Source organism: Furipterus horrens, unplaced genomic scaffold (genome assembly GCF_987537825.1).
Source record: "Furipterus horrens unplaced genomic scaffold, mFurHor1.1.pri manual_scaffold_8, whole genome shotgun sequence".
NCBI lineage: Eukaryota > Metazoa > Chordata > Mammalia > Chiroptera > Furipteridae > Furipterus > Furipterus horrens.
The window spans coordinates 85575952-85583289 of NW_028327178.1; positions in this window are offsets into that span (position 1 = coordinate 85575952).

Genomic DNA, 7338 nt, shown 5'->3' on the forward strand with positions numbered 1-7338 from the left:
TCCAAATTGGGAAAGAGGAAGTGAAACTTTCATTATATGCAGATGACATGATAGTATACCTAGAAAATCCTATAAACTCCACTAAAAGACTACTCAATATAATAAGTGAATTTGGCAAAATCGCAGGGTACAAAATAAACATACAGAAATCTAAGGCATTTCTGTACACCAACAATAAAATAGCAGAGACAGAGACAAAAAAGAAAATACCATTTACTATAGCAACAAGAAAAATAAAGTACCTAGGAATAAACTTAACCAAAGAGATAAAAGACCTGTACTCTGAAAATTACATAACATTGAAGAAAGAAATTAAGGAAGAAACAAATAAATGGAAGCAAATACCATGTTCTTGGATGGGAAGAATCAACATCATCAAAATGGCCATACTACCCAAAGCAATTTACAAATTCAATGCAATCCCTATTAAAATACCAATGACATATTTCACAGACCTAGAACAAATACTCCATAAATTCATATGGAACCAAAAAAGACCCCGAATAGCAAAAGCAATCTTGAGACAGAAGAACACAGCAGGAGGAATCACAACACCAGATATCAAACAATACTACAAAGCCACTGTAATCAAAACAGTATGGTACTGGCATAAGAACAGACATATAGATCAGTGGAACAGAATAGAGAGTCCAGAAATAAACCCAGGCCTCTATGGTCAACTAATCTTTGATAAAGGAGGAAGGAACATAAAATGGAGTGAGAAGAGCCTCTTTAACAAATGGTGCTGGGAGAACTGGATAGGGACCTGCAAAAAAATGAAACTAGACCACCAACTTACACCACACACGAGAATAAACTCAAGATGGATCAAAGACTTAAATGTAAGCCGTGACACCATAAAAGTCCTAGAGGAAAACATAGGCAAGAAAATATCAGATATCTCACGTAACAATCTCTTCACGGATACATCTCCTAAAGCAAGAGAAATAAAGGAAAAAATAAATAAATGGGATTACATCAAACTGAAGAGTTTCTGCTCAGCAAAAGAAAACATCAGCAAGATGAAAAGGAAACCAACCATATGGGAAAACATATTTGCCAATGACATCACAGACAGGGGACTGATTTCCAAAATATATAAAGAGCTGATACGACTCAACATCAAGAAAACAAACAACCCAATTAAAAAATGGGCAAGGGACCTGAACAAACACTTCTCCGAAGAGGACATACAGAAGGTCCATAGACACATGAAAAAATGCTCAACATCATTAGCCATCAGAGAGATGCAAATAAAAACCACAATGAGATACCATTTTACACCAGTCAGAATGGCCATCATCAACAAATCAACAAGCAACAAGTGCTGGCGAGGATGTGGAGAAACGGGAACCCTACTGCACTGTTGGTGGGAATGCAGACTGGTGCAGCCACTATGGAGAACAGTATGGAATTACCTCAAAAGATTAAAAATGGAACTGCCTTTTGAACCAATGACTCCACTACTAGGATTATACCCAAAGAATCTTGAAACCCCAATTCAAAAGAACTTATGCACCCCTATGTTCATTGCAGCACTGTTTACAATAGCTAAGTGCTGGAAACAACCTAAGTGCCCATCTGTAGATGAGTGGATCAAAAAACTGTGGTACATTTACACAATGGAATACTATGCAGCAGAAAGAAAGAAGGAACTCCTGCCAGTTGCGACAACATGGATGGAACTAGAGAGAATTATGCTTAGTGAAATAAGCCAGGCAAAGAAAGAAAAATACCATATGATATCACCTAATACAGGAAACTAAAGAACAACACAAACAAAGGAACTAAATAGAACAAAGAGCAGAATAGCAGTCAATAGGGGGGAGGGGAGAGGGAGAGAAGGGGGATAAGTAAGGGAAGGGTTTAATTAAAGAGCCTGTATGAAAGACTCATGGACATGGACAACGGGGAGGGATATGATTGTGGGAGAGGGGGTGGGTTGGGTGGGGGAGAGAAATTGGGGGAAAAGGGGACAACTGTAATTGAAAAACCAAAATAAAAAAATTAAAAAAAAAAAAAAAAAGAAGGTCTGATCAACAGGTTAGCTTAAGTAACTTAAGAACTTAATTTTTTAAAAATTTAATGTACCTTTTTAAGGTAAAGCCATCAACAATTTCTAAACTTTATGGAGCATGGCAAGACCTGAGGAAGATGAAAGCATCCAAGAAATTGTGCCTGAAAGTCTATAATTATAAAAGGAATTTGCACCCTAGTCCTGTGGCTGTACTAGTGTGTTTGGAAAGGAACCTGGGCTCTAGCTCTGGGATCCATGTGTTGATGCCTCAGCATTGGCTGCAGGAGGGGGCTTTATGTGGTTGGTGCTGGATTTCCTTGGGTCTAACGTCACCTTGTCGTCAGATCTGGTCATTATCTTTCACTTTCTCCTCTTTGAGTCCTGCTTTGGCTGTTGCTCTTTTTCCATTTTGTTCAGAGGGAGAATGCTGAAAAATATAGGATGTAAAGTTCACTCTGCTTGTATTTAGATTCCTCTTGGCAGACAGTTGACAGCTATGTTGAAGATGAGAAGTCATATGGAATGAGTCAGAGTTGGCAGTGGGTCACTAAGCCACTGGTAAAGAAGTTAGGTACATCCATGGATTATGAGGCCACCAAGACTTCTTCCCACACCAGGAGTGCCAAGTGCTTTTCTCACACTTTCCTGGATAGTTCCGTGTGTGTGTGTGTGTGTGGCAAGGATGAAAGGTCTTATGAAAGCAGCAGTGGGGAGGGGTACCTGGCAAGGCCCAGAGAGAGGACTGTGTCTGAAGTCTCTGCACCAAACATTTCAATGCTTAACATGAAAATCCAGGTGGGAGCAGTAATTCTCTCAGTATCAAGTCTATTTTCATTTCAAGCCAGTGTATCATTGTACATATCTTTAGTAAGACAAGTGCCAAGAGAGGAGAGCAGAAGTCTCATGGATGTTCATTCTAAGCCTTTGCTCTTTTTACCTTCAGCAAGACATGTCATCTCCAGGTTCCAGCAAGTGGAAATAACAGCCCTGCCCTGCATTGCTCATGAGACTGTGGTAAGAATCACAGGCTGGCCTGGCCTCTTCCTCATGTGGCTGTCAGTCCCCAAGTCCCCCAACCTGCCCTACTTCTATCTTATGTTTTTTTAAATACAGTTGTAGGGGAAGGTAAGTGCTTAGACAGTCTGCAAGTGTTAGGAGGTTGAAGATTCTGTAAAGGCATACTAGAAAAATCAGGAAAGGAGGCACAAGCCTAATTCCTCTTCTGTGTTTTGCTGGCCTTCAGCGAAACCTCCTCTTATATTAGAGAGGCCCACTGTAGTTACATATGGGCTGCCAACAGCAAGACACAGCTCGGGAAAACTGACCAGCAGATGATTCAATTCTGTGTGTACCAGCCAAGGGCCAATGTGGCATATAGTAGCATCTGTTGGTGTCTTTTTTTTTTTAAGTATATTTTATTGATTATATTGTTACAATAGTTCCAATTTTTCCCTCTTTGCTCCCCTCTGCCCAGCAGCCCCCCTTGCCAGCAATCCCACCCCATCCCTGTTGGTGTCTTAAGTCAGAGTCATAAATACAAGGTAATTGTGCGAAGGTGGGAATCCATGGTACAGTTCCACCAAAAGAAACTTGAGACATCCACAGCCTTCTCTGCCAACCCCTCAAAGTTCTGAACCTAGGCTGTTTACATAAGTTCCCTGAGCCATCAATTCTCGTCTGTAAAGTGGGCATAATGTCCAGCTCACAGGGTTGCCTTGAAGGCAGGGTCTGCCCTGCATGGTACTTGGAGCCTAAGTTCTCAGTATTTCAGTACTTTAGCCTTACCCCTGTCTTAATCCATTTAGGCTGCTATAACAAAATACCTTTAACTGGGTAACTTATAAAAAACAAAAATGTATTTCTCACAGTTCCGGAGGTTAGTAGTCTGGGGCCAGGGTGCCAGCATAGTCAAGTTGGTAAGGGCCCTCTTTTGGTTTGCAGATGGCTTACATGTATCCTCACATGGCAGAAAGGGAGTGAGCTAGTCCTATGGTTTCTCTTATAAGGGTACTGATCCCATTCATGAGAATCCCATCCTCACGACCCATTTACTTCCCAAAGGCTCCACTTCCAAATTACTAGCACATGAGGGATTAGATTTCAACATAGGAACTTTTTGGGGGGGGAGGGGACAAGCATTCAGTCCATAATACCTCACACTGTAAGATGAACACTTTGGAATAGACTAGCACTAACACCCAGCTCCCCCCACAATGGAATGAGCATTTTCTGATGTTAACTCTTCCGCCTCAGTCTCAAAACTGAGCTTTTCTAAGTCATGAAATCGTCGTCGTCGTCGTCGTCGTCGGCAGCCGTCCGTCTCGAGAGACGATGGCGTAGCTTCTTGAGAGTCTATCTGCACCGCCGAGAATGGCTGTGCAGTCCGATTCGGGAGTGACAATCCCTGCCGCACTTGGTACAGGTGAAGGCAGATGGCTGTTGTTGCTGCTGCTGACGCTGCTTCCGCCTCGATCTTTTCTGGACCGCCTCCTCATTGCGCGCAGCCTCCGCGCGTGACGTACCTTGCCTGACCGCGAGCCTCCAGGCTAGGCGGTCGTCTGCTTGAACTTCCCATGTGTTGAGATTGATGGAGCATTGTGTCATGTCCTTTTTGCAGATGTCTTTGAACCGCAGTTTTGGGCGCCCTGTCATCCTCTTGCCTTCTGCTAGCTCGCCGTAGAGGAGGTCTTTGGGGATACGGCCTGCATCCATTCTTTTGACATGGCCGAGCCACCTGAGGCGTCTCTCGCTAAGAACTGCATGCAAACTGCTCATATTGGCTCGCTTCAGCACCTCGGTGTTGGGGACCTTATCCTGCCAGGCGACATGCAGGACGCGTCGCAGGCACCTCATGTGGAAGCTGTTGAGTTTCCTTTCGTGCCTTGCGTAGGTGGTCCACGTCTCGCTGCCATAGAGGAGAGTGCTGAGTACGCAGGCTTGGTAGATGCGCAGTCTGGTTTTCTCAGTGAGGCTGGAATTGTTCCACGCTCGCCGGTTCAGTCTGGCCATAACTGTGGCTGCCCTGGCGATTCTCCGATTGACCTCCAAGTCGACTGACAGAGAGCTCGAGATGGTGGACCCGAGGTAAGTGAAGTCGTTGACAACCTCCAGGGTGTATCCGTCGATGGTGATGCATGGGGGAGTCCCCGTGCCTTGAGCCATAACATTCATCTTCGTCAGGCTGATGGCTAGTCCGAACTCCTTGCATGCGTGGGAAAGGCAAGTGACTAGCTGCTGGAGTCCCTCTTCGGAGTGTGATGTCAAAGCTGCGTCGTCGGCGAAGAACATCTCACGGATGAGCACCTCTTTGACTTTGGTCTTGGCTCGTAGACGGGCCAGGTTGTAGAGCTTGCCATCGGATCTGGTGTGAATGAAGACACCCTCGCTGCAGTCCTTAAAGGCGTATTGGAGGAGCATGGAGAAGAAGATTCCGAACAGCGTAGGCGCGAGGACGCAGCCCTGCTTTACTCCGCTGCTGACTGGGAAGGCCTCAGAGGTTGCGCCGTTGTAGGACACCGTGCTGTGCATGTTGTCGTGAAAGGACATGACAACAGCAAGCAGATGTGGTGGACAGCCAATCTTCCGTAGCAAGCTGAAGAGTCCGCTTCGACTGACCAGATCAAACGCCTTCGTGAGGTCAATAAAGGCGAGGTAGAGTGGTTTATGCTGCTCGTGACACTTCTCCTGCAGCTGACGTAGGGAGAAGATCATGTCCACTGTTGATCGGCCAGCTCTGAAGCCACACTGGGACTCTGGGTAGACGCGGGAAGCAAGGGTCTGCAGGCGGGCAAGAGCGACCCGGGCGAATACTTTGCCGACGACGCTGAGGAGAGAGATGCCCCGGTAGTTGTTGCAGTCGCTGCGGTCTCCTTTGTTCTTGTACATGGTGATAATGTTGGCGTCTCTCATATCCTGGGGGATGTAACCCTCCTTCCAGCAGAGACAGAGTAGATGGTGGAGCGGCTGTAGCAGGACTGGTTTCCCGCTCTTTAGGATTTCTGGAGGGATTCCGTCGCTTCCTGGTGCTTTCCCGCAAGCGAGGCGGTCGATGGCTTTGCTGAGCTCTGCCACAGTAGGTGGGGTGTCTAGCTCCTCCATGACTGGTAGGTCTGGGATGGCGTTAAGAGCAGTGTCTGTTACGGTGTTCCTCGTCGCGTACAGCTCGAGGTAGTGCTCGGTCCACCGCCGCGTTTGCTGTTCCTGGTCAGTGATGACCTCACCTGTCTTGGACTTAAGGGGGGCGATCTTGGAGGGGATTGGGCCTGTTGCCTTCTTGATACCCTCATACATTCCTCGTGCGTTGCCTATATCGGCGGCTTCCTGAATGCTTCTGCACAGGTTTAGCCAATAGGTGTTGGCACAGTGGCGGGCGGTCTTCTGGACTTTGTTCCTGGCAGCCCGTAGAGCTTGAAGTGTACTGAGAGTGGGCGTGACCTTGTAAGCCAGTAGGGCCTTCCTCTTAGCCTCGATCACGGGTTCCATTTCTTCCCAGTGAGCCTCGTACCAGTCAGCGTTCTTCCGCTCTTTCTTCCCGTAAGCAATAATGGCGGAGTTGTATATGGCGTCGCGGAGACGTGGCCAATTGGATTCGATAATGTCATCTGCCGCCACTCCCTCGCCGAGTGCATCTTCCATCTTGTCGATGAATTGCTGGGTCTTAACTGGGTTGCTGGCACAACTGGTGTTGATGCGTGGGCGACCCTTCATCTTGGAGTGGTGCAACCTCTTCGGCATTATGCACACCTTGCTTACCACGAGGGCATGGTCCGTGTCGCAGTCTGCACTGTGGTAGCTGCGGGTGAGGAGGGTGCTGCCAATATCCGTTCTTCTGGTGATGACGAGGTCAAGCTGGTGCCAATGACGGGAGCGGGGGTGCCTCCATGACACCTGGTGGATCTCTTTGCACTTGAAGAATGTGTTTGTCACGCACAGGCCGTGGTGACACAAAAGCTCAAGCAGTCGCTGACCATTCTCATTGATCTTTCCTCTCCCAAAGTTTCCAAGGCAGGTGGGCCAGGCCATGTGGTCGGCTCCTACTCTTGCGTTGAAGTCTCCAAGGAGATAGAGAGCGTTACTTCTGGGAATCTTGGATAACGCTTCGTCCAGTGCATGGTAGAACTGTTCTTTCTCTTCGGTGGTGGCGCAGAGGGTTGGGGCATACGCGCTAAAAATGCTGACTGGGCCGAAAGTTGTTGACAATCGGAGGGTAAGTAATCTCTCTGTGCCTCCTTTGTGTGGCTCTATGGAGTTAACAAGCGTGTTCTTCACAGCGAACCCAACACCGTGCTGTCTTGGTTGGTCCGGAGACTTCCCTTGCCAGT